We start from the raw sequence: 27,566 nt of genomic DNA on the forward strand, positions 1-27,566 counted from the left end.
CATACGTCTGTTTCCCCCCACAGTTGCTGCTTGGCTTGCTGAGATCCTCCAGCACTTTGTTTGTGACACTACATTTTAACAGTATTTCATATTTACTTAAATAAGAACCTGTAGGTTTGTGAACCTATGCAGCACAGACATAATGGGCTGAACGGCTTCCTTCTGTTGAAACATATTCCCTGGTCTTGCTCAGTGATTGTCTAAGGAAGGCATTTGCACTTGTGACGTGATGAGTCAGATTCATTTTGACAGAATGTACAAGATTACTTGGGTTCCTCCTTATCCCCCAATCTATGTACATCATTCCCTGAATCCTGTATCTAAGCTGGTGGAGGAGGTGTCCTCTCGTGTTAATGCTTTGTTAATTCTGGTCATCCTTCAGAAGCTAACATTGGAGCCTGTCAATCAAAATCACATCATCCTTCCAGTAAGATAGCGGTGTGCTCAGGTGCAGCGGTCACTCCAGGTCCATTCAAACATATATTTGTTTGTCTTGAAAGTCTTTTTTCCAATCTCAAGTCACTTCTGGATACTAAGGACATCTAGTACTCCAGGACAATCCCATCAGCGAGTTGCTCCATAGCAACTGAGCTGGACTTACTGCGTACCGTTGTTATGTTGTCACCTGGAATTGTTGTGTGCCATTGTGCCTAGAGGTGCAAATGATTGTCTTGGGTGTTTTTATTGTGATTGCACAGAATACTGCAAGTCCAGTTGGTGAGACCGACGGTGAGGAAGCTGCATTGCCTCAGTTGTGGTGAGGACTAAACCTGGGCCACAGGATCGCCTTTTGCAGTCCACAGGGAGGAGACACCGAGGCAGTGTGGGAGAGGCCTCTGTGGGTGTGCTGGTATTGATTCTGGGTTGGGGTCTGACCCCCTCCTGTTGGTGCTGTACAGTGTTTGCTCAGTGCTGCTCTCCAGTGTTCACTCAGTGGAAGAACAAGCCTGACCAGGACAACTTCCCATGCCATGCCAGTTATTCCACTCCAGGACTTGGGCTAGATTTTTTTTCTTTGGAACAGTATGCTTTTCTAAAATTGTAACCATGTGCTGTGGGCAGTGTGCTCTATGCTGTTGGTAATGTACTTTGCACCTTGGCCACAGAGGAATGCTGTTTCCTTTGGCCATACACATGAGGTTGAGTGATAATTAAAGTTGAATTTGAGATTTTCCCTATTTCCCTGCAAGGTGATTTCTCTCTGTAGAATTGCACAACTGAGTCTGGAGCTCAAGAAGACCGACCTCTCGCCTTGTTCAGCTCCCACAACAGCAGCTTTGTGCTTTGCTTGTTTTTAGAGGAGTTTGTTTTGCTGGAGCAGAGATCATGATGAACACCAATGATCAAATGCAGCAGGCACTGATACTGCCAGCACTGTAAGGATGAAACCTAGTTGATTATTGAAGGCAACACTCCGTGTATTTGTTTGTGTTTTCTCTAAGGAGCAGGCCCGAATTGGAATCAGAATCAGGTTTATTGTCACCGACATAAGTTATGAACTTTGCTGTTTTATGGCGGCAGTGCAATGTAGGCATACCAAATTACTATAAAGCATGGGGGTGTAGCGGCTAACATAGCACCTGCTATCGGAGTTCAATTCCTGATGCTGTCTGTGAGGAGTTACTTTCACACACAATTAGTACGGATTGGTAAGTTACGGACTTACTAAGCTGATGCCGGAAGCACGGTGACACCTGCGGGCTGACTCCAGCACGTCATCGGACTGTGCTGGCTGTTGACACAAATTCGTGTTTCGATAAATAAAGCAAAACTTTATTGCAATAAATAAATAAAAAAGTGGAATGGGGTGGGGGTCAAGTTCATGGACCATTCAGAAATCTAATGGGAGAAGCTGTTCCGTTTCAGGATTCTTTACCTCCTTCTCGATGGTGGTAATGAGAAGAGGTCATGTCCCAGATGGTGAGGGTCCTTAATGGTGCCTTCTTGAGCCACTGCCTTTTGAAGATGTCTTCAGTGGTGGGGAGTCCTATGCCTGTGATGGAGCTGGCTGAGTCTACAAGCCTCTTATGATCCTTAGTGCCTCCTTACCTGACAATGATGGAACCAGTCAGAAGTCAAGAATCCACTTGCAAGGGAATGTGCAGAGGCCCAGGTTTTGAAGCTTGTTGATTAGTACTGATGGGATGATGATGTTGAAGGCTGAGCTGTAGTTGATAAACAGCAGCCTGATGTAGGCATTGCAGTCACCCAGGTGGTCCTCGGCTGAGTGGACTGCCAGTGAGACTGCGTCCACTGTAGACCTGTTATTTTGTTTGGCAACTTGCAAGTAGGTCCAGGGCCTTGCTCAGGCAGGCATTAATTCTGGCCATAACCAACCTCTCAAAGAAGTTCACCATGGTAGAAGTGAGTGCTACCAGGTCGTAGTCAATGAAGCAGTTCATCCTGATCACCTTGGGAACTGGTATGACTGATGACCTTTTAGATCGGGTGGGAACCTTCAGCTGCCTCAGTGAGAGGTAGATGTCCTCAACACTCCAGCCTGATGGTTTGCACAAGTTTTCAGTGCCCTACCAGATCATCAAGGCCTGATGCCTCTTGAAGCACATTCTGACATTGACCTCCAAGACAGGGATTACAGGGTCACAGGATACTGTGGAGATTCACACAGGTGTAGTTTTATTCTCCCTTTCAAAGAATGCATAAAAGGTGTTGATGCCATCAGGGAGTGAACCATCACTGCCAATTATGCTGTTAGGTCTCACCTTATAGGAAGTAATGGTGTTCAAACCCTGCCACGGCTGACATACATTCAGTTGTGTGTCTGACTTTACACAGATTTTCATTTCAGCTGTGGATGCCAAGTCATTGGTGGATTCTGGATTGATAAAGGGGTTAAAGGTTTCAGGGAGAAGGCAGTAGAATGTGGTAAAAGAAAAGTCAGCTGTGGTTGACTGGTAGAGTGGACCGATGGGCTTATTGGTCTAATTATATCTTACGGTTTTATCGTATTTTGTGCAGTATCCTGAGGTAGTACTGGGCAGATGGTTCAAGATAAAAAATAATCAAATAAATGAAAGCAAACCTACAAAAATCTTGCTGGCAAACATGGCCCTTCAATTCAAACCCTCACACAAACCATAGCATGAAGGTGGCCATCTCAAGAACCAGAAGCAAATCCGGAAAGTGTGAACCAATTCAATTATAGCACTCTGAAAATAGTGATGAAGTATTGTGACATGAATGACCTTGCAGAGTATGGGGAAAGGGTGTGTGATGGAACTGGTAGTGTTGTGCTTTCGTAGACCCAGTACTGACTTGACCGACCTAAATTTATGTGGGGCAACTTTATTGTGATTTTGTGCCCTGGTACAGCATACATTGCTGTTGGCAGATGGCTATCTTTAAAGCTCCCTGGATACATAATTATTGTAACACATCACACCAGGCAGTGTAACATAGTGGTTAAGTTACTGGACTAAATTCCAGATCAGGAACATCAACTTAGAATTCAAATTCGTAATTAAATACATCTGAAATAATAAAATCAATTATTAGTAATGCTGTTAAATCTTTGAGGTTGATGAAGTAGATGGGGCTTTATGACAGTGTCCTTCAGGAGCTCCTCATAGCCTACATAGACAACGCACATTACTGGTGCCTGGAACGGCTTTGTAGAGCAGTGTATGTGCTTAAAGATGTATAGTGCTGATTGATACAAAGCAGAAGTCACAATCTTTTTGAAGTAGTGGTATGGAATATTCTGTTAAAAATATAGTTTGAGCCTCAGTGGTTCGCCAACTCACAATTGCTGCAGTCCCTCACTTGCTTCCCTTAACACCCCAGGACCCACCTTGTCAGGCTCTGGGGATGTATCCAGCATAATGAATTTAAAGGCCTCCAATACCTACTCCTTTGTAATGTTGATGTGCTTCATGACATCACTGTCCCCTCTCTGATCTCAGTAGCTACCGTGTCCTTCTTCACAGTAAATGTGGATGAGAAGTGTCCAGATAAGACTCGGTCCATTTAGGAACCGACTCTCTCCCTGGTTACCATTTTAATCTTAATATACATGTTTTAAGATTCCCCTTTTTCTTACCTCTCAGGAATATCTCATGGTTCTTAGTGTTCTGCTAATTTCCTTGATGAGCGTACTTTTACATCCCTTGTACTCCACAAGAGTTTTCTTGATCCCAGCTGCCTATTCCTGCCACGAGCTCCCTTTTCCCTGATCAAACGTTCTCATAAAATAAGATTCTCTAATGGGAACCTTCACTCTGACTGGAACATGCTGGCCCTGAATTTTTCATATATACTTCTTTAGAGATACAACGTAAAACAGACCCTCCCGGCCCAACGTGTAGCACCACCCAGCAACCCACCTATTTAATCCTAGCCTAATCACAGGGCAATTTACAATGAGCAATTAACCTACTAACAACTACGTCTTTGGATTACCGGAAGAACCCGGAGCACCTGGAAGAAAGTCACATGGTCCTGGGGAGAACATACACAAGCCCATAGAATGAACATTAACACTTTTATTTCACTTTTAAAAAGCCTCCCACTTGGTAGTGGTCCTTTTACCTACAAAAAGTCTCTCCCAATCAGCTTCTGTAAATAGTCTGTTGCAATCAAAATGAGTGTTAAGTTACTCCATGATGATCTTGAAGCTAATAGAATTATGATCGCTGATCCCAAAGTGCTCCCGCACTGACAAATTCTGTCCCATCTAATCTGCTAGCATCAGGGCAGTGCCAGTCAATATTAAGGAAGTTTAAATCGCTTGCTATTTCTACATCTACAACATATGAGATCATAATCAGATTTATTATCACTACAAATGGCATGAAATGTATTGGTTTGTGGCATTGGTACTCTGTAAAGACATAAAATTACTATAACTTGCAAACTGAAATAAGTAGTGCAAAGAAAAAGTAATGAGGTAGTGTTCCTGAGTTCACGAATGTCTGAATTATGATGGTGAAAGGGAAGAAGCTGATTCTGAGTTGTTCAGTGTGGGTCTCCGGGTTCCTGAATCTCCTCCATGTTGGTAGTAATGAGAAGGGGATATGTCCCAGATAGTGAACGACCTAAATCATGCTCACTACTGAGGGGCCTATAGTACAATCCCATTTCATTTTTATTTCTAAGTTCTTCCCACGTGGCCTTGCTGGACAATTCCCCCCCCCCCACCCCAGGATATTCTCACTAAGCACTGCTGCAATGTTCAATGGTGCAACCCCACCCCTCCTCTCTTACCTTCACCTCTAACAGACCAGAAGCATCAGCAGCCCAAAACACTGAGCTGCCTGCCCTGCCCTTCTGACAACCGTGTTTCTGTAATGCCTGTCATATCGCAATCCTACATACTAATATTTGCTCTGAGTTCTTCTGCCTTACTGGTGATGTGTCATGCATTAAAATAAACATAGTTTACCTTATCAGACATTTCCTGCACCCTGTCCTCTTCCTGACCAGTCTGCCTTCTGGTCTTGCTCGCCTTAACCTCTACATTTGCCTCAACTTTCTCTCTTTTTCCTCCTGGTGTGACAATATTGGCTATTGTTAATGTTGTTGTTACTCTCTGACTTAAAAAGGACTTGCCAATAAATACTTCCACAAAAGCGACCAAACCTTCTGACTTTAATGAATCTGCCAATCAAACCCAATTAAAAAAAAATCTACAAGATAGCTGTACTTAAATTGAATGTCAAAGTCATCTAGAATGCGGGAATTGAAAAAAGAAACAGCAGGTTATATCTTGGTGCAGAACTATCTGATATTGACCTGGAACTATCTTCTCTGTGTAACAGCGGGAAAACAGCTCCAAGCCTTTCTTCAGTTCCTCCTTTTGTATTTCTTTAACCATTATCAATAGCCATTGTTATTCCACTGCCATCTCGTTCTTCCACTAGTAGAAATTCTACAGTGAAAGTTCAAGAAAAGTGCACCGAACTTATTAATATTCTTTGCATTTTGTGCGCGTTATATTAATGTCTTTTCCCATGTCATTTTCCTTTAGTATTGTTATGTTGTTGGCTTCTAATCTTGAATTTGTGACTTTTAATCATTTTGCTTATGGAGGGGGCGAATGAGCTGCCTGCTGCTAGTTAACATTAAGAGCCATGTGCAATTTAGATTCGTTTTATGCTGAGCCCTAGAATGATCCTGTACTCGATTCAACCTGGCACATCCTTACTATTAGCCATTAAAATGGTTAGTTTCTGTTCCAAGCTACCATTGTACTATTGTACGTATTTGTGTTACTTGGTCACAATTTCCACAACTTGGATCAGAACTCTATTCTCTGCTGGAAGACTGGACACTGTTCAAAACATCATCATTTTTTTTTGTAGAAAAAAAGATAGAGCCAGCCTGGGTAATTACAGATCATTTACTTTAGCATCATTGGTAAAGAAATTTTTAAATATTTAATTAAAGATCAAATTGCTAAGCACCTAGATGTGAAGGAAATAATTAAAAGCAAGCAACGGGGGCTCTGGAAATAAGGATCATGCATGAGTGAGTTTATTAGAATTACCTGAGGAGGTCATGAATCTGGTGGAGAAGGGGAAATTCAGCTGTGCATAGAACATAAATTGCTTTCAGAAGCCTTTGATAAGGTACTCTGCAGGACATTATTGGAGAACATCGAACAGTTTAGATACAGGCGAGTAGCTAGAATTTAGGGTAGGGAGTAAGCAAGTTAAGTATAATTTCTTTGGCGGTTGGAAGTGGTAGTGTGATCACATGTAATTCATTTCTGAGTATTTCTCTTCACCCTGGAATGACAGCTTAAGTGTTGGACTAGAGACTCAGATATCAAAATTTTATTTTGCTAGTACAACAGATAGCATTCTGAAAACCAAAGAAAGCTGGAAGGAAATAATGACATAGTGGTGCTACAAGGTTTTAAACATTGCTCTGTTTACCAGGAGGCCTTCTCGATCACTCTGCAGTTTGTTGGTGTAAATCATGGTATTCCATTTAAAAGAATGGGACGTATGAAATCTGTCACCTTCTTTCTAGGTTCCACCATCAAGCATTAAGAAATAATCTCCTGTCAATAGAGCAAATAATAGAACAATCAAAATGCCCTTTGGTGAGCTATAGAACATGAAGAATATGCCCCAAGATGCAGCTCTAAAAATAAATAATATTAAATGTATAGCAAGGGCAAGTTTTGACTTTCGGTGTTCAATGTTCCCAATCATCATCAATACCCATGCACCGCAAGATGCTTAAAACAAGGCCCAAGCTTGTCTGTACAAGATTAATGGATGTGAATTTGTGTCAAGTTTGCCAATTTGTAATATAGAATGGGCAGCAGTCTGAGAAACTAGATGACCAAGTGGAGTGAGTTGTTAGCAGAAGACAGATACAACGTCTCTCAGTGTTGTCACGTTCACAATTCTCGACATAAACAAACTGAATTCTAGCATAAGCAACCCTTCCTAAAACTGAATACAGGACAATGTGACTTTCTTAACCTGAACACAGAACAACTGGAGACTTAAATAGTAATGTTATAAAGTCAAGTTTATTGTCATATGCACAAGTACATATACGTAAAGGTACAATGAAAAACAACTGAAGCAGCATTACATAGCATCATGTAAACAGCATTCATAAAAAAACAAATTATACACAGACTTTACAAGAATGCAATTAAAGCAAAAAAGATTATAGTGATTAAAGTGTTGCTGATTGTGCTAGGATTATGTGGGTTGGTTCAAGAACTAAAAGGTTGAAAGGAAGTTCAAGTTCACGTTTAATTGCCACTTTGCCATTCATGAATACCCATGAATACAGACAAACGGAACGTCATTGCTCTGAGGCAAAATACTGTACCAACAGTCATACACAGGCAAGGCACAGTTAGTACATAAAAGATAGAAAGCTATAAGACAGATATAAGATGGATATCAGTAAAATGCAGTCACACGAAAAAATGTAGTCCAAGACTCAGAGTCCAGGAACGTTGCAGCAGTCTGCAAAGCGAACACGATACGGCTTGTCTTCTGCCGAAAGAACACTGGGGGGCAGCACTGGCTCCAAGCTTGGATGCTGCACCACACCACCCTTGGCACTCCTGTGGAAAGCACCAACTCCAATGCCTCTCTCCTAGGTGGCTATAAACAGGTGACACTGTAGCTTGAGGCCTAGTTCTTGCTACGACCAAGGCCATGCGGTTCCCCTGCAGTCCGCCAATAAGCCAGTGTATCAGACTTGCAGCATTCCACATTAACAATGTCCAACAAGGTCTTGTGATCACGAGAATAGTAACTAAGATGATCACTCACTGTTCAAATGCACACCGCCTTCGCACAGCTGGTTGTGGACTACAGGTGGAATGGAATCAGGCTAACCCCTATTGACATCAATGGATCTGGGGATGAGCTTGTGAACAGCTTTAAGTTCCTCAGCATGAACATCACCAAGGATCTCACGTGATCTATACATACTAACTGTGTGGTGAATAAGGCACAACTGCGCCCCTTACACCACAGACATTTCAAGAAGTTTGGTGTGGGCCCCCATATCCTTAGAACTTTCTATAGGGGCACAATTGAGAGCATCCTGACTGGCTGCGTCACTGTCTGGTATGGGAACTGTACTTCCCTCAACCGCAGGACTCTGCAGAGAGCAGTGTGGACAGCCCAGAGCATCTGTAGATGTGAACAACCCACTTTTCAGGACATTTACAAGGACAGGTGTGTAAAAAGGGCCCAAGGATCATTGGGGACCTTTTTACCCAACCACAAACTGTTCCAGCTACTACCATCCAAGAAACGGTACCGCAATATAAAAGCCAGGACCACAGGCTCTGGGACAGCTTCTTCCACCAGGCCATCAGACTGATTCATTCATGCTGACTCAGCTGTATTTCTATGTTATATTGACTGTCCTGTTGTACATACTATTTATTATAAATTACTATAAATGTCACATTTAGGAGATGTGACATAAAGAATTTTACTCCCCAGGTATATGAAGATGTAAGTAATAAAGTCAACTCAATTTACACGGTCTCTTCCAATTCCTCTCTGATGCAGGCAGAAGCTTGACCTGCACTAAGTGAAGTTCCTTCAGTTTCTCCACCAACAAGCAACTTGTTGATGGGTAAATTGCAGTCCTTAATGTCCAGCAGGATCTTGTGATTGTAACTATGTTAAAAAAAGACAATAACACTTTTGGTTGATCCTGTAGAAGCCACTGCGATGGAGCATGCCAAGCTCTTACTGTTCTTGAAACAAGTGGTGTGGGACTTCAGGCTTCTGGACCTTCTGTCTGATTTTAACTGCCAGAAGATGGCTGGCCCAGCTGGTGGGGATCTTTAATGACGGCTCCACAGTCAGTGCTGAAAATGGAGAAGGTCTGACTGATTGGACATCTTCACAGGATTAACATTTGATGCAAAACTTTTGTAGCCTTCATTTCCACGAGGTGTGCTTAAGAGCACAATCCTGAACTAAACATCTTGTTGATCAATGTGCTCTGCCATGCCCCGTCAGATTTTCTGTGTATTCTGCTCCGGTCATGTTCTAAAATAAAAGTTTTGCACAAATCAACCATTATCCTTGTCAGAACTGAAATTTATACCATAAGGCCACAATGCATAGGAGCAGACATAGGCTATTCAGCCCATCAAATCTGCTCCACCGATCAATCACAGCAGATTTATGTTTTTCTCAACCCCATTCTCCTGTACTCTCCCCGTAATCTTATTAATGAAGAACTAACCAACTCCCACTTTAAATATACCCGGTGACTTGGCCTTGGTTATGGTTGTGGAGAAGATGATAAGGGAATCAGTGAACAGTGGCAGGTTATTGATTCCAAGCTGTAAGTGTATAAAGCATTTGGCTAAATTGCATTACACCAATGAATTATCAGCAATTTACAGTCTTTCCTGCCTCCACCAGAAATGGGCATATCAACTCTACTACTCTTTAATAGTAGTCCTCTACTACTAAACTTTTCCCTTATAATATGAGCAGTTGCTGAACAGGACAATGTCAGTAAGTGAAAGGCAAAACAATAGAATGAATGCATGGAATCTCTGGAGATAGTAGTCCGGGAACTTTGCACCTTTTGTTTATAATCACAAGATGGATGGTGGGGGTGGGGTGGGGTAGACAAAAGTCCTGTGCCATTCATCTAGCTATGCCCAAAACTATCATGACCATTTTTATAAATGACCTGGATAAGGAAGTGGAGGGAGGGGTCAGTAAATTTGCTGATGACACCAAGTTTTGGGGTGTTGTGGATAGTGTGAAGGGCTGTCAGAGGTTACGGTGGGACATCGATAGGATGTGAAACTGGGCTGAGAAGTGGCAGATGGAGTTTAATCCAGATAAGTGTGAAGTGGTTCATTTTGGTAGGTCAAATATGATGGCAGAATATTGTATTAAGGGTAAGACTCTTGGCAGTGTGGAAGATCAGAGGGATCTTGGGGTCCGAGTCCATAGAACACTCAAAGCTGCTGTGCAGGTTGACTATATGACTAGGAAGGCATACGGTGTATTGGCCTTCATCAACCGTGGGAGAGCCAAGAGGTAATATTACAGCTATATAGGACCCTGGTCAGACCCCACTTGCAGCACTGTGCTCAGTTCTGGTCACCTCACTACAGGAAGGATGTGGAAACTATAGAAAGGATGCAGAGAAGATTTACAAGGATGTTGTCTGGATTGGGGAGCATGCTTTATGAGAATTTGTTGAGTGATCTCTGCCTTTTCTCCTTTGCGTGACGGAGGATGAGAGGTGACCTGATAGAGGTGTACAAGATGATGAGAGGCATTGATTGTGTGGATAGTCAGAGGCTTTTTCCCCAGGGCTAAAATGGCTATCACGAGAGGGCACAGTTTTAAGGTGTTTGGAAGTAGGTACAGAGGAGATGTCAGGAGTAAGTTTTTTTTTGTAGAGAGTGGTGAGTGTGTGGAATGGGGTATTTTAAGAAACTCTTGGATAGGTACACGGAGCTTAGAAAAATAGAGGGCAATGCATAACCTTAGTTAATTTCTAAAGTAAGTACATGTTCAGCATAGTATTGTGGGCCAAAGGGCCTGTATTGTGCTATAGGTTTTCTATGTTCTACGTTTTAAGAACTATCACAAGTAGTTCCCCATTCCTTTGTCCTATGCACTTTCTACAGAATGAACACTCCTTGGCTGCTAGTATAGGACTGTCACAGTCGGTTCATTTTATTAATGCAGGATATCAAATTCAACCATCATTCTTTGCACTGAAATGCCATGAAAAAATACCCAACCAGTCGTTATTTAAACATCTTTAACTTAAACTAACATACCGTCAATCTGTGTTGACAGAAAATGGGCTCGGTAACACATCTCTGGATAAAATCTGTGTAAATTCCAGAATCTATTAACCTGGTGATGTGAGTGACCTCGAAGGAGAGGTTTGGAGCCTTTGTTTTCTTTTAACACATACTCGGTGTGTTCATATGGAAAGCACAAGCTGCATACAGAAGATGCGCATCTTCACATATATTGCAAAGCAGCACTGGACAATATTACGGCAGATGAGGCTAGTTTTGGAGATAATCTGTCCATCACACTGGGTAGGAGCAAACAAGCTTCCTTCCTACTGAGATTATAATGCTTCACAGCTCTGTTAAGGCTTCCAACTACCACAGGGGACAACAACTGTTTAGAAGTTGCTGATGTGTTACTAAATTTAGAACACAAGCCTGCATAATGTCTTTCAAGTTGCTGAAGTTCCCAAGATTCATTCTAAATTCTGGAAATGAAAGCACCACAGAAAGTTAAAATTGCAATATTTAACTGGTCTTATTTCTGAATATATTACTATATTAATAGATGATTCCATTCATGATGAAGATTTTAGAGAAATCTGTTATCTGTTTTCAGTTTTTTTATTCTGCAAAGCAATACACTAAAGTCAACAGTGCCTAATTTTACACATAATACAATAAAAATATTTATCCACTCTGAAATTTATATGGTTATTTGACTAGCAGCTCACTTTAATTACCAATTTGTCCTCGTTCTCTTATTCAGTTTTATAAACATCAAAAACGAAGAGGACATTGACACTTCACAGGCATTCGTGCTATTCTCAGTAATTATTGAAATTTCGGCTCTGTGCAGTACTTATCCTTTAAGTGCTCTGTTCATTAATCTGTGCATAAACATTACAGTGCAATCTAGCTAGGCTTGTTGCAAGTACAGTATTGAATTGAACAACAGTAGTTTTACATGGGAAATACAATTAGATACAAAGGATGATATTAAACACATTTGGTGCTTTGCATCAACTGTGGGTAATGTGTACCATTGCAAAATCAAAATATGACTTGTAATTAAATTGGATTTACTGCTCATAATTGACTAAATTAGCACATTCAATTCACTAACTGTAAACTTTATTTTCTATTAAGCCTCTAACAGAATATACAGCATCATTTCAGCAATTAAAATTACCTTTACTACTGAGGTTACAATTAAACCTATTATACTCAGTATAACTAGTGTAGCTGAAGTGAATAGCATAGATTTGCTTAAGTGACAACAAGTGCGTGAGTGCAAAAGGAGTAGAAAGATACTCCTGTGAAATAAAGTGTGTTAGCTTGCGTAGCATATGCTACGCACGATTGTGGACTCAGTTTAGCAGATTACCAGAACCAGCCTCCCTTCTCCCTTCCATGGATTCCATCAGCACCTCTTGCTGCTTCAGTAAAGCAGACAACAAAATCAAAGGCCTCTCATATCCCAGATATTCTCCCTTCAACCCCCACAGACAATACAAAAGCCATAGTATCATGCTCAAAGCCAGCTTGTATCTCACCATTATAAGAGAATTGATAGGACCTCTTGTGTGAAAATGTAGACTCTTGATCTTCCAATCTGTCTTGGCGTGGCCTTATATCTTATGGTCTGCCTGCTCTGCACTTCCCTGTAACTGTAAAACTATATTTGGCATTCTGTTATTGTTTTCCGTTGTGTTACCTTAATGTATCATTATGATGAAGTGATCCATATAGATGGCAAAGGGAACTATGTTTTATTTTACTGTGTCTTGGTATATGCGACAGCAAGACACCAATTTACCAATATAAACAGAGACATAAACAGAGCTTAAAAGCATTTTCTCTGTCCTTTAGCTGTTCTGCCATTAATAATTCTATTGGCTATTAGCTGGATCTAACATCCTGATAAAATGAGAACAGTCACTTTGGTTACATAAGACAGAGAAAATAATGTTGAAATTCGAAGTGTTTTTCCAGTTCGTCCAACATAACCCAAAGGAGAAACCTAAATGGCATTTACTCTGTTTATGCAACGATTCTGCATATCTTCCTCAAGAGGTACTCCACATAAAGGTTGGCCTGTGCCCATGAATATCAGGATGTGAAATGAGCATATGTGTTGGAATTGCTGCTTTTTTTAATGTCTGGTTCTCTCAATTCTTATAATTTGAGGACTCCCAATGGGAGAGAAATTTGTACTCAGATGCTCACAATATACAATAAATATAGTGTTGGCTTCAAAGGACGCAAATTTCAGAGCTCAGCATGCAGTTCTACTATTTTGCATGTTTGCTGCTTGTGACAGAATGAATTCTGGGTGAGTGGCTCAGGTTTTGTATCTCTAGTGTACTTGCCTTTCTGCAGATTTGACTTTCAGTTCCTATAAAGGTTAGTTATCTTCATTTCGGGAAAATAGACCTGTACTCCCTTGTTCCAAGCATGGAGTGTCAATCTCTTTGAAGATCTATCCTGGGTCCAAAGTATTGATGCAATATTGACTATGACAATACTTCTTTAGAAGTTTGATTAGACTTGGTATGTCATCAAAGAGTCTCGCAAATTTCTACAGATGTAAAGTGGAGTGCATTCTAACTGGTTACATCACTGTTTGGTATGGCGGGGGGGGCGGGTGGGACATTGCACAGGATCAGAAAAAGCTGCAGAGAGCTGTAAATGGATCAGCCAGATCCATTCTAGGCACTGGCCTCCCCAACATCGAGGACACCTTCAAAAGGTGATGCCTCAAAAAGGCAGCATCCAGCATTAAGGGCCCTCATCATCCTGGACATACTCTCTTCACATTGCTTCATCAAGGATGGTAGTAATGAGAAGAGAACATGTCCAGCTTAACTGAAAGCTTTAGGAACAGCTTCTTCTCCTCTACCATCAGATTTCTGAATAGACAAAGAACCTATGGACACTACCTCAGTATTTTTTGCCCTTGTTTTGCAGTACGTATTTATCTATATGCATATTTCTTATTGCAATTTATAGTTTTAAAAATTATTATGTATTGCAATGTACCACTGCTATAAAACAAAACATTTCATGATACACATCAGTGAGATTAAACCCAATTCCAAATCTCATTCATGACCTGACAGCCCTGCCCCTGCCTAACACATCTTCTTATCAAATTCCTATGATTTCTACGGTTACAGAGTCAGAATCAAGTTTATTATTACTGACATTTGTTGTGAGATTTGCTGGTTGTCAGCAGCCGTACAATGGAATACATAACTTACTGTCTTGCAATAAAAAAGTGTATAAAATAAAAAATAAATAGGCAAAAAGAGAGCAAATTATTGAGGTAGTGTTCATGAGTTCATGAACCACTCAAAAGTCTGATAGCAGAAGGAAAGGAGCTAATTTTTGAATCTTTGAGTGTGCATTTTCTGGTCCTTGTATCTGCTCTCTGGCAGTAATGAGAAGAGGGTGTGTCCTGAATGGTGAAGGTCCCTAACGATGGATGTCTCCTTCTTCAGGCACCATCTTTTTAAGATGTCCTAGATGACGTGGAGGGCTGTGTCCATGATGAATCTACAACCCTTTTTAGAATCCAGCTCTTTTCAGTCCTGTCCATTGGAGTCTCCATAGCAGGTGGTGATGCAACTTCTCAAAGTGCTCTCCACTGTACATCCATAGAAATGTACATACCCGAAGGGTGGTGGAGTGCAGCAGAATGGTATAAAACTATCTTTTGCACTAGTGAATCTTGTTGGTCTGTGCTCCATTGGTCCTGATGATCCTGCACCATTGACCATATTTGTGTATGGTGCAAAGCCAAGTGTTGCACTAGGTCAAGTTGAGTGCTGAGGGAACAGTGAAAGGGACATGCATGGAAAGAGAGATGAGAATTGCTCTCACTGTAGAAGTTTGGAAAGACAAAAACAAATCAAGTCAAGTCATGTCACTTTTTATTGTCATTTCAACCATAACTGCTGGTACAATACACAGAAAAAACAAGACAACGTTTTCAGGACCATGGTGCTACATGAAACAGTACAAAACCTACACTGAACTACGTAAAACAACACAGAAAACAAGAAACTACACTAGACTGCAGACCTACCCAGGACTGCATAAAATGCACAAAACAGTGCAGGCATTACAGTAAATAATAAACAAGACAATAGGCATAGTAGAGGGCAGTAAGTTGGTGTCAGTCCAGTCTCTGGGTATTGAGGAGTCTGATGGCTTAGGGGAAGAAACTGTTACACAGTCTGGTCGTGAGAGCCCAAATGCTCCGGTTCCTTTTCCCAGATGGCAGGAGGGAGAAGAGTTTGTATGAGGGGTGCGTGGGGTCCTTCATAATGCTGTTTGTTTTGCGGATGCAGTGTGTAGTGTAAATATCTGTAATGGCGGGAAGAGAGACCCTGATGATCTTCTCAGCTGACCTCACTATCTGCTGCAGGGTCTTGCGATCTGAGATGGTGCAATTTCCAAACCAGGCAGTGATGCAGCTGCTCAGGATGCTCTCAATACAGCCCCTGTAGAATGTGATGAGGATAGTGGTGGGGGTGGGGGGGGGAGTGAGATGGACTTTCCTCAGCCTTCGCAGAAAGCAGAGACGCTGCTGGGCTTTCTTTGCCATGGAGCTGGTGTTGAGGGACCAGGTGAGATTCTCCTCCAGGTGAACACCAAGAAATTTGGTGCTCTTAACAATCTCGACAGAAGAGCCATCAATGTTCAGCGGAGATGGTCGCTTCGTGCCCTCCTGAAGTCAACAACCATCTCTTTTGCTTTGTTCACATTCAGAGACAGGTTGTTGGCTCTACACCAGTCCGTTAGCCGCTGCACCTCCTCTCTGTACGCTGACTCGTCCTTCTTGCTGATGAGACCCACCACGGTCGTGCCAGGACATAATCTTAGGAGGACTGTGTAGCCTGTGAGGACTGTGTGGCACTGCCATTGTAAGAACCTATGAAAGCATGCCGCTTATTCCTTCTACAAGAGACTACAGTTGTCTGTAATGGCCTGCTTGGGAAGAGGCCTTCCAATCAACCTGAGTCAGAAAGGTGAAATAGAATCCACAGTATGTGATGAACTGCTGCCCCCACAGGCTAAACCTCTCACCTCTCAAAGAGCCATTGTGTTGCACAACATAGAAAAAAGGCCCTTCAGCCCATCATGCCCATTTAAGTAAGATTGAAAGAGTAGAGAAAATTTACAAGGATGTTTCCAGGACTGGAGGATCTGAGTTTTAAGGAAAGATTGAATAGGTTAGGACTTTTATTCCTTGGAATGTAGAAGATTGAGGGGAGATTTGATAGAGGTATACAAAATTGTGAGGGGTATAGATAGGGTAAATGCAAATGGGTTTTTTCCACAGAGGTTGTGTGGAACTATAACCAGAGGTGATGGGTTAAGAGTGAAAGGTGATAAGTTTAGGGGGAGCATAAGGTGAAACTTATTACTCCGAGGGGCATGAGAGTGTGGAACGAGCTGCCAGCACCAGTGGTGCATGCAAGCTGGATTTCAACATCCATCTAACAGAAGTTTGGATAGGTGCATGGATGGTCGTGATATGGAAGGCTGTGGTCCTGGTGCAGGTCAATGGGAGTAGTCTGCTTAACTGGTTCAGCATGGGCTAGATGGGCTGAAGAGCCTGTTTCTGAGCTGTACTTTTTTATGACTTCAGTCAACCTATGTCAACATTATCGCCCATCTACAATAATCCCATTGTGTTTTTCTACACCTTACCTATTTAATCGCACACCTCTCAACCATAATAATTGCATCTGATTCCATCATCTTCTCTGGCAGCATGTTCCAGACATCAAGCACTCTCTGTGTAAAAAAAACTTTCCTATCGACACCACTTTAAAACATCTTTGGTTCAACTTAACTCTATGCCGTCTTGTTTTTGATATCCATACAATAGGAAAAAGATTTTGACCTATCCTCTGTCCATAACCTCTTATAATGTAAGGTCACCACTCAACTTCCTGGCCAATGTATCCAATTTCTCCTTATAACTGAAGTTGTCCAATCTGGGCATTGCCCTGGGTTATTTCCTCTTCAATCTCCCCAATGCAATTGGGAAGAGGAGTCTTAATGAAGAGCATTTTTACTGTCTGACTGAAATAGAAACCCCTTAGACTTTGGCATCCCTGAGAAGTATTTCTGTCCCAGAACAAATACGAGACATGTTAGGGATTCAGGAATTATGGGATTAAGTGGATATTACATTAACTTAAATAAAAACTGGTCTTCAGGCAAAGCTGTTCAAATGTAAATTGCAAGCAGTTTATCATTTTGAAATTAAAAAGGACAGCTTTGTGAACAAACAATTCTGTCTACAAGTAAAAGGCTACTCAAGAAACACGGTTTGCAAATTCACATCATTGTGCACATTTCTTAAGTGCATCACTGGAACATAAAACAACGAGGCTATGTTAATTGGCCTACTTCAAACCAGGCATCAGACACACTAGGTACAAACAAGAGAAAATCTGCAGCTCTCTCTCTCTCTCTCTCTCTCTCTCTCTCTCTCTCTCTCTCTCTCTCTCTCTCTCTCTCTCCCTCTCCCCCTCTCTCTCTCTCTCTCTCTCTCTCTCTCTCTCTCTCTCTCTCTCTCTCTCTCTCTCTCTCTCTCTCTCTCTCCCTGGTATCCTGAACTGCCAGCAATCACTTCAGAATGAGAATCAGGTTTAATATCACTGGCATATACCATGAATTTTGTTCTTTAGTGACACCACTATAGTGCAATAGATAAAAAACTATAAATTTCAATCAGAATAATTAGTGCAGAAGGAGAGAGGAAAAAACACAAAAGAATAGCGGGGTGATGTTCACTGATTGACGCATTGTCCAATTAGAAATCTGATGGCAGAAGTGAAGAAGTCATTCCTATAACATTGAGTGAGTGTCTTCAGGCTCTTGTGCCTGCTTCCATTGGGAGGATGGCATGTCCTAGATGACGGAGGTCCTTAGTGATGGATGCCGCCTTTTTGAGGTATCTTCATTTGAAGATGTCCTCGATGCTGGGAGGCTGTGCCCATGATGGAGTTGGTTGAGTTTGCAACCTTCTGGAAATTCAGCCAAACTTTCACAACTGATGGCTCTGTCTCACCAAACTACCCAGTGTCACCTGTTAGTTGTTCATTAACACGCACAAGCACTTTTACATTTATTTCTTCAGCTCTAAGCTATGCTCTCTGATACTTCTGAATCCGTGGTTTTCCACCTGAAAAGATCTAAGGACTGGGTACTATAATAAAATTGATCATCGCCTTAGGCTGCTGATGCACCATCAATAACTCACGCTGAGACTTAGGAAGCGAGATATCGGCTTTTATTGACTGGAAGAATAAACAACACTACATCCTGGGGAAAATGAGGGAGAGCAGCAGCCCACAGTCGCCTTTATACAGGGGTCTGTGGGAGGAGCCACAGGAGCAGTCAGCAGGGTCTGTGGGAGGAGCCACAGGAGCAGTCAGCAGGGTCTGTGGGAGGAGCCACATGAGCAGTCAGACATGTATATCTAGTTCACCACAGCTGCTGAGGTTACTGGTCATGTACGAAGTCACTAACATACCTCAAACAAGCCCCCAAATGTTCTGACAATCCCTGGGGACTGGAAGCCGGTAGATATAAAATGTCTTTATTCATTACAACAAGCAGGCATTCTCTTCGAGAATCTCCCCAAACTCAAAGTACATTAATACTCATAATATCAAAGATAGCAGCAAGTGATCAAATACAATTTCAATCACCACAATAACTTTGCTTATTTAATATTTTTAGTCTGACAAATGAATTACGTATTTTCTGGGGTGCCCACTGTAACTGTTAGGACACCTCTGAATATTCAGACACTTTTGCTGGTACAAGGAAATTCACATGGATGGTCTGAAAACTTCTTGTTTGTTTTTATTTGGAAATACAATGCAGAACAGGCCCAACCGGCCCAGTGAGTCACACCACCCAGTAACCCACCTACTTAACCCTAGCCTAATCATAAGACAGTGTACAACAAGCAATTAACCTACTAACTAGCTTATCTTTGGACTGTGGGAGGAAACAAGAGCACCTAGAGGAAACCAGCACGCTCACTAGAAGAATGTGCAAATTTGTTACAGACAGACTCAGAACTGAACTCCAAACTCTGATACTCAACCCAGATGCACAAAATCAGTGATTTACAGGCTGACTCGGGAGTACACAAACATCCCAGTTATTGGTAGACAGAACAATTATGTCTGTGACTGTGTTACAAGATAAGTCTGGTCTGAAAACTTCACTAAGTAACTTAGCTGATGTTTAATGTCTGGTTTGGTGTAATCCAATTAACACAGTCACATTGCCTTATGATGTACACAAGAACATCCCATGATTATATAGATTTTTTATTGGTCAGGGCATGAAGGGATACAGGAAGAAGGGAGGGGATTGGGGCTGAGAGGAAAATGGGATCTGCCATGATAAAATGGTGGAGCAGATTCAATGGGCCAAATGGCCTAATTCTGCTCCTATATCTTATGGCCTTATATGAGTTTGCAAACCACACTCTTGAGTAGCTTGTGCTCTTTAGACAGCCCTGTTTGCTTACAAATCAGATCATTTAATTTTGTCACTGTTTACAGTTTTTCCTAAAGACTGGTAATACTTGCCATATACACATCATCTCACATTTCCTGAATCCCTAACATTTCCTGCCATTGACTTTAGAGTCTCTGGTATAAGATTACCTGGTTTATCCCTGCGGAAACAACATTAGTTATCCCCCAGTCTTCTAGTACTTCATTAATGGCTAACATAAATGCAAAGATCTCCAGTGGGGCCCCAGCAATTTCTTCTCTTCTTTCCCATAGCATTCACAGATCGATCTCACCTAATGATCCACTTTCTTAATACTGATAAGCTTCAGATTGTCAAATTATCCCACCCAGAAGTTACTATCCTCCGCATCCTTCTTCTGGGCGGATAGTGACAAGAATAAAACTTTGGTTAGGCTGCCATTGTCCTGGTGAGTCCTGATGAAGGGTCTTGGCCCGAAACATCGACTGCTTACTCTTTTCCATAGATGCTGCCTGGCCTACTGAGTTACTGCAGCATTTTGTGTGTGTCGCTTTGGGTTGGCAATATCTATGTACAGTTCTAGTTGCTGCTTTACAGGAAGGATGTGGAGACTTTGGTATAGAGCATTAGCCATGTGGAGAGGTTGGACAAACTTGGACTGTTGGAAGCTGAGGGGCAACCTGATTAAAACAATCAAATTATGAAATGCACAGATCAGATAAGTAGTCAGTCTTTTCCTCAGTGTGGAAGTGTCAAATATTAGTGAGCATTTAAGGTGAGAGGGAAACGTATGAAGGAGATTTAGAAAGCAAGATTTTACACAGAGAGTGAGAGGTGCCTAGAACACTTAGTGGAAGCAGGCATGTTAGTAACGTTTAGACGAGCAGGCAGGGAATGAAGGAGTGTACACCATGGATTCGTGTCTGCACAGAAAGGCCTGTGTGGTACTGTTCTACAGTATGTTCAGTTCAGAACCTTGCCCACATTCTGTTGTCTCCTGAGATCCAAGTGCTGGTTGTCTCTCCCACTGAACAAAGAAGTTACACTGATACCAGTAGTGTGTAGTGAAAGCTTCCTGAAGATTGTAAAACCTTAAGAGTAAATATTGATCGAGAAGAGAGAACATATACTTTGCAGATAACAAACGATCTACAGACCCAGCACTTTTTACTCTGGGTTTAAGTGAATTAAAATCCGGTGTTCATCTTTGATCTGTAAGTGAGTGATGAGGGGTCATGAACAGTGAGACATGAAGGGTGTTGGCAGTGCCCAGAAGCAAACTGAACCTGACCAGACTTGTATCTGTCCAGCTGACAAGGTTGAAATTTGTCCTTATGTCCTAAGACTATTCTATGAAAACATTTCTTTTAACAGAATAATTGCAGCTGGATGAAGTTGTTGCTGTGTACATTTTATCCTCACATTCTTTCAAATTACTGTTTTATTGATTTTCATTGCTGAAAGGTTATCCTATCCTTTCAGTAATACTAATATGCTGAAAGTTTTTATATTTAAGAGAATGGACACAATTCTATGATTATACAGAAATTCCAGCCTTAACAGATTACAGTCTAATACACTATCCTGAGGCATGAATACTCAAAAGATACATCTTTAAGGTGGTGACAGTCTCATAGAAAACCATCCTGCTAGTTTATTGCTCTGCATTCTGTGATCTTGCATCTGATTGCTTCATCACTCTCACCTTCTAACCTCTGCTTGTAAGTATTGCAATTTCAGCTCTCAATATATTGCTTTGTGTTCAATGTTTCTTTTCCATCAGATTTTTTTGCTATCCTATTTTAGGATCCTCTCATTATTAAGAAGAGGACTCAGTCTGTAACCTTGGTACTTTAAGGCTACATGTTAGTTATATTGGTACCAGCAACCCAACTGTACTTACCACAAATAATCTTTCTCAGTGAATGTGGATAGACTGACCAGTGTGAAGCATCATATTTGCACTCAGACCTTTGTGCATTTTACTAAAAAGCTTACTGGGTGTCGCAGATGTATCTCCAGAGGCAGACAGTATATCAAATGTAAGGAGCAGCCCCCATATCCTGTTCCACAACTCGATCAAACTACAGATACCTTAGAAGGCTGCTTCAGTCCAAACTGCATGTTGTACCAAAATAACCGATCTCTTCATTTTCCTCTCTCACTATTTAACATTATGCCGAGTGGTGCATTTACCAATTTCACAACTAGACAACTGATTGTTTCCTTTCCTATGTATCTGCTCTAATTCATATGGTGATCATTCGATGTTAAAAGGCTGTGGGTTCAAGCCCCACCTTTGAGAACTGAAGACATTGAGTGATGCACTGTGGGAGCTGTTGTCCTTTGAGTGGGATGTTAAATCACAGATTTTTTTTCTCTCTCTCTCAGTTGAATAAGGATCTCAAGGCATTAATTTGAAGGAGAGCAGTGATGTCATCCCCTTTAAATTGGCTGACATTTATCTTTCAATCAACATCTATGAGGCAGATTATCACATTCTGTGTGTGAGAATTTGTTGTGTGCATATTGGCTGCTACACTTCCCATGGTATAATAGCTAACACAGTCAAAGGCATATTACTTAACTTTAAAGCTTTTTGGCACATCCTGATGTTATGATTGATGGGGTATAATTTCTAATCTTCCTTTTGTGCATTCATTTAGATGTTTTAAAACAGTACCTGTTTTATGCTATTAAAATAATGCAGCTCACTGTGTTCATATATAGTCTTTTAATACCTCCCGTGAGTTTAATTATTTTGGATGAATGAATAAGAATTTATGTTACACTATCCTCCACAAAACAACATACTGCTGTGGGGAATTGGGGATGCCAATGATTTCTCAAGGAGGTTTGCTGGGGATGAGTTAACTGTTTCTTTATGCTTTAAACATAAGTGGAAAGTATGTTGCTTCAGGTTGGAGGGAATAAGTCATAAATACTCTTATTAAAGTCAAAGGGCTTCTGGGACTGAATTGTGCATTTCAGCTAAAAGTTCTTTGAAGTCAAAATTTAATAAAGTAACGCATCCGTACATCTTCTGAAGAAGATGAATAATCATGGAATAAAGTACAGGCATTTTGAGTGGAATTTTAAATGTTTGTTGAAGCAATATTCCATTAGAGAATATCATCATTAACACATTGGTTGAGAAAAGTGCTGTGAAATATATACAGCTGCACTATGATATATCCTAAGAATACTTAAACAAAAAGATTGCCGAATTTCATCATTTAGGTAATGCTGTAAATCTCAAAGCAAAGGCCAAACCTTTTGTAATTCTCACAATTCTCAGATTATGTTATACAATCACTCAGGTGCCTATTTTACATGCCATTTCCTCTTTTATAGTTGGCTTTGAATTTGATCGTTGTGCTGTTGTTACCCATTCAAGTGACCAACATGAAAATCCTGGTCACTGTGTATGTTGACAGAAAGAGAACATGATTTTATTGCAAGTAGTTTACAACACCCTCCCTTTATTTCACATTTCCGGCATTTGCTGGATTTTGCTTTTCATATACAAGTAGGGCACGAGGCATAGGGATTCACAACAAGGAGGTCCATGTATCTGCATTACCCCTGAGAACCCTGAAGAAGGCCCCATTTGGGAGGACTTCGTGAAGAGACTGATGCAGTTGCATGGTGAGATGGCTGGTGTGCAGTTGGCCCTATCAGCTGAATGAAGGATCTGTCAAGGAGTAGACAGACTCCATCTCCATGGCGTTGTGGAAGGTTGTTCTGTATGCAGTCAGAACAAGGCCTCATTGGCAATCCCATGACACACCACTTAGTGGTGCAGATGACAGCCAGTGTAGAGACACAGTCTGAGACCATAAATCATTTCTATTAATGATTTGGATGACGGAATTGATAGCTTTGTTGCAAAGGTTGCAGACAATATAGAAATAGGTGGAAGAGCAGGTAGTTTTCAGGAAGTAGAGAGGCTACAGAAAGATAGATTAGAAAAATGGGCATAGAAAGGCAGCATCCATAATTAAAGACCACCAGCACCCAGGGCATGCCCTTTTCTCACTGTTACCATCAGGCTGGAGATACAGAAGCTCGAAGGCACACACTCAGTGATTCAGGAACAGTTTCTTCCCTTCTGCCATCCAATTTCTGAATAGACTCTGAAGCTTTGGACACTACCTCACTTTTTTAAATGTACAGTATTTCTGTTTTTGCACATTTTTAAGTAATCTATTCAATATATGTAATTGATTTACTTGTTTATTTATTACTATGTTTTATTTTTTTCTCTCTCTCTGCTAGATTATGTATTGCATTGAACTGCTTCTGCTAAGCTAACAAATTTTATGTCACATGCTGGTGATAATAAACCTGATTCTGATTCTGAGAAGTGGCAGATGGAATGAAGAGTTGGGAAGTGTATAGTTATGCTCTTTGGGGAGAAGAAATGGAAGGGTTGACTACCTTCTAAATAGAGAAAAAATACAAAAAACTCAGGAGCCAAGGGACTTGGTTCTTGTGTAGGATTCCCTAAAGGTTCATTTGCAGGTTGAGCCTGTGGCAAGGAAGGTAATTGCGATGTGAGCATTCGTTTCAAGAGGGCAAGAATAAAAAAGCAAGGATGTAATGTTGAGACTTTATAATCACTGGTGAGGACTCACTTGGAGTATTGTGAGCAGTTTGGGGCCCCTTATCTTGGAAAGGATGTGCTGAAACTGGAGAGGGTTTAAAGGAGGTTCACAAAAATGATTCCAGGATTGAATGGCTTGTTACACGAGGAGCTTTTGATGGCTCTGGGCCTGCATTCACTAGAATTCAGAAGAATAAGAGGTGACCGCATTGTAACCTATTGAATGGTGAAAGTCTTTGATACAGTCATCGTGAAGGGGGTATTTCCTGTAGTGGAAGAGCCTAAGACCAGATGATGCAGCCTCAGAATAGAAGAGAGTCCTTTTGCAATGGAGATGAGGAGGAATTTCTTTAGCCAGAGTAGTGAATGTGTGGAATTCATTGTCACAGGCAACTGTGGAGGCTAAGCCTTTACATATATTTAAGGCAGAGGTTGATAGATTCTTGACTGATTAGGGCATGAAGAGATACGGGGGGGATGCAGTGGGGGGAAGCAAGGAGATTGAGGCTGAGAGGAAAAATGGATCAGCCTTGATGAAGTGGCAGAGCAGACTTGTTGGACCAAATGGGCTAATTCTTCTCCTTATGGTCTTATCAGTTTAATAGTTCAATGCAATCTCACCACGATCCAATTAGGTGTCTTGTCTCCTGTCACATGGTAACAACCCCTAAAGGTCTGCAAGAACAACACATGTTACCAAGTGCCACTCATGGGCAGGCTTTTACTCTCAATGGACAAGAGATGCACCCCCTGAGCAGGTCAGTGTTCTCCAGAAGTGGAACAGATATGACACATCAGCAGTTCATTCATGCATGAACAAGGAGATGCTGCACATCCAAATAATGCTTTAGTGCATGAACAGAGTCGTGCTCCTTGCACACATCAGCTTCTCCTACCTGAGCAGCTGATGTGTGCAAGAGCAGTGTCACGGAGCAAAGGATCTTTGAGTGATGCAACATGGAAACAAGCTCTTCAGCGCAATTTAATGTCTCATTTGATTTCCCTCTGTTATAATCACAGCCCATGTTGAAAATAATTTAGTAGATGACATTGCAGAGATAAGCCACACTGGTGTGACAGCTGTTGGCATTTCTGCACACCCAGCCATGCCTCACCCAGAAGAGCTGTTAGGCAGCCTTGTCATCACTGAGAAATCTTTCGAATGTGTATGACAGCAGCTAATTGGTGAAAAAAAAAGCCAACATCAAAATCGCACACACTGTAAGCTTTGGAAGGTGAATGAGAGTACTACAGCCAGTTCAGAAGCTGCTCTGTCAGTACCCCAGCATCAGCAGATGCAGCAAACCAGTACAGACTCTTACAAGTTAAGATGGCTCAATGAAGGTTGTAGGCTGCACTGAAAAGCTCTAATTTACAGGTATGTTATTTAGGGAGGAAACTGGCAGTTGAGGCAGTGGAATGCTCCTCCTGAAAGATGTTGGAAATCAGGGTCCTCGTGGTCTCCCCGATGACTACATCTGTGAGAAATGCACCCTGCAACAGCTCTTGACAGCACAGCACAAGGAAATGGTAGATGCACGCAACATTATCCCGCTGGATGAAGAGATCACGGATGAGCGTTGTGGTAAGGTGCAGGTTATAGATGGTTGAATGACCACCAGGAGAACTAAGCAGACAGTGTAAGATTCCATTATGGCCATTCCTCAGGAACAGGTATGCTGAGAGGGGGTGAGCAGTCAGAAGTCGTAGTCCAGATGGGTAGCAATGACAGAGGCAGGAGCAAGGATGAGGTCTTGCAAAAGAATTTTTAAGGAAGTAGGTGAAAATTTAAAAGCAGGACTTCCAGGGTTGTAATCTCAGGATTACTACCCATGTCATGTTCTAACAAAGTGAGAAATAAGCGCCAATGCAGTTTAGTGCATGGTGAAGGAGCTGGTGCAGGAAGGAGGACTTCAGATTATAGATCATTGGGCTCTCTTCCAGAACAGGTGGAACTTGTACAGTGTAAATCTGAACAGGAAGGTAACTGATACCCTCACCAGAAGGTTTGCAAGTGCTATTCTGAAGGGTTAAAGTAGAGTGGAGAGATATGGGAATCACAGTGGCAGGGTAACAGATGGCAGGGTTGGGGCAAGAAAGACAAGTAAGACTGAAAGGAAGGACAACAAGGGGCAGCATAATAAACATGGTGGCCCCCTGTATATCAGTGAGATCCAAGGTAAATTGGGAGACCACTTTGCTGAGACCACCAGAACAAGTAGGATCTCCCAGTGGCCACCCATTTTAATTCCACTTCCCATTCCCATTCTGATATGTCAACCCATGGCCTCCTCTACTGTCCCGATGAAGCCACACTCAGGTTGGACGAGCAACACCTTATATTCCATCTGGGTAACCTCCAACCTGATGGCATGAATATCAATTTCTTGAACTTCCAGTAGTTACCCTTCCCCTTCATCATTTCCTATCCCTTTCCCCTCTCTCACCTATCTCCTTACCTGTCCATCTCCTCCCTCAGATGCTCTTCACCCTTTCCTTTCTTCCATGGCCTTCTGTCCTCTCCTATCAGATTCCCTCTTCTCCAGTCCTGTCTCTCTTTCACCAATCCACTTCCCAGCTCTTTACTTCACATCTTCCCCCATCCCGGTTTCACCTCTCACCTACTAACTTGTGTTTCTTCCTCCGTTCCTCCACCTTCTTACTCTAACCCCTCATCTTTTATTTTCCAATCTTGATGAAGGGTGTTGGCCTGAAATGTCATCTGCACTCTTTTGCCTGGTCTGATGAGTTCCTCCAGCATTGTGTGTGTGTGTTGCTTGGATTTCCTGCATCTTCAGATCTTCTTTTGTTTGTGATGGGACTGCTGGCTGGAAAATGTTTATTTCAATGCTAGGAGTATTATGGGTAAAGAGGGTATGGATCAATACATGGAATTATGATGTTGTTACCATTACAGAAAATCAGAACCAGGTTGTATATCACTGACATATGTCGTGTAATTTGTTGTTTTGCAGCAGCAGTACATTATAATACATAAAAAATTTTAAAACCATAAACTGCAATAAAAAATACACACACACACACACACACACACACACACACACTCCAGTTAATTGGGACACATTGGAACAATACATTTTGGCCCAATTAAGTGGCTGCCCCAATTATCCAAATTTTCATGGAATAGTTGGAGCCCCTTCACCGGGCTTGTAAGCAAAC

The 27,566-nt window shown here is 41.6% G+C and overlaps 1 protein-coding gene across 7 annotated transcripts in view; it reads left to right on the forward strand.

The window, feature by feature from the left end:
* Positions 1-27,566, forward strand: part of znf804b (zinc finger protein 804B) — a 969,027-nt gene that overhangs the window by 925,916 nt on the left and 15,545 nt on the right. Inside the window, exon 1 of one of the 7 annotated variants that reach the window (XM_073054522.1) lies at positions 25,019-25,144. The exons of the other annotated variants lie outside the window; for them this stretch is intronic. The gene's annotated coding sequence lies outside the window, so the exon portion shown is untranslated. Of the gene's footprint in view, positions 1-25,018; positions 25,145-27,566 lie in introns of those variants that run through there. 7 annotated transcript variants of the gene reach the window in all.

Source organism: Hemitrygon akajei, chromosome 8, assembly GCF_048418815.1.
Source record: "Hemitrygon akajei chromosome 8, sHemAka1.3, whole genome shotgun sequence".
In the NCBI taxonomy this organism is placed as follows: Eukaryota; Metazoa; Chordata; class Chondrichthyes; order Myliobatiformes; family Dasyatidae; genus Hemitrygon; species Hemitrygon akajei.